We start from the raw sequence: 1,465 nt of genomic DNA, 5'->3' as shown, positions 1-1,465 counted from the left end.
ATACTTTTCTGCTGGATGGTTAAGACCAAGATAAAGCAAGACCTATATAACAAGAAATGTAACTTTTGTATCTGATAAAGTCAGTCAAATCCCCTCAAGATTTATCCTGAAACTTTGTACCACAGTTTGTAGATCCTTTGTCATTGTCAGCCATGTGGATGAGTCATGGTTATTGCTTGACCAATTTGCTCACTGTGAAAGCCTGAGAGAATATTTTCTCTCCACGTGACTCTCCTTAGGCACACTCTACATCATCTATCACTTTCCTCTGTGGCCCCATAATCTCCTTGATCAGAACTTTGGGACACAACTGAGTTACATAATGTTACAGTACGGGTTCTCATATGTCCTCAGTGTTCACTGACCTTGAAAGGCTAGGGCCAAAATCTTGGCTGTCCTTGCAGCCCTTCTTTTTCTCTAATTTTTGTTCTGCAAACTGAGGTTGTTAACTTTCCAGAAGAGAAGCTTATTATTATTACCCTACAACACAGGCAGTTTAGCTTAACCTCACTATCTGAATATCAAACATCTTAGGCATAACATGGAACAGGTATTTTCCATCAAATATTGATATGTTAAACTTTAAGTCCCTATAGAATATGAAGAAAAAAATTTAAAAAATAAAAATATTTTAAAAATAGGAATAGTTATATATTTTTACACAGAAATTTAGAAATCTGACCATATACAACATTGTAGCAGGACAGTCCTGTGACTTTTTTTTTTTTGCCTGTCTCTTGTTTTCATTTATTTACCCTTTTTTTTTTTTAAACAAACATTTACTTGAGAGACAGTATGGCAGTAATTGGCATGTCATGACAAGCAGTATGTATTTAGAAGACCAGAATGACTTGAGCATTAGACAATGAAGAGAGGGCAAGGAAAAAAACTAGGAAACATGACAGGGGCAAAGCCATACATTTATATGCACGAGATAGGTAAGGCAATGATCTTGAGAATCTTCAGCATGTTTTTGAAACTAGCAGTTAATTGGTAAGATTCTTACCCTGACTAACTATATATGCTGATACCTGTGAACTAAGCAACTGCACTGAAGATAGTGATGTGTAATAGTAGGGTCATGTTTGGAATGCCTGTCATTCTGGTCTTTTGAGGTTAATTCGATGTAATTTCTTTCTCAGAAGAGAATGAATTGAAAGGACAAATTGGCCTTGACCTTGTTTTTTATTGCTTTAGAAAATTAACAATTTATGGAAAATAATTTAAAAGAATGAATAAACAATTTTTGAAGGATATATCCATAGCTTTTTTTAAAAAAATTATGTATTTGGTTAAGGGTCTCACTCACCAGCCCTATCCATAGCTTTTTATAAGGCAAAAAGACTAGAAAACAAATGTAAATGGGTTAGATTTCTATTCAAACATACCCTACATGTCAAATTGAACACTTCATGTCCTAGTGTTTAAGCAGATTCATGTTAGACCTGACTGAACCAACTGCCTT

The sequence above is a fragment of the Octodon degus genome, unplaced genomic scaffold (assembly GCF_000260255.1).
Source record: "Octodon degus isolate 3935 unplaced genomic scaffold, OctDeg1.0 scaffold00074, whole genome shotgun sequence".
In the NCBI taxonomy this organism is placed as follows: Eukaryota; Metazoa; Chordata; class Mammalia; order Rodentia; family Octodontidae; genus Octodon; species Octodon degus.
Note: the sequence above shows the minus strand (reverse complement) of the source record.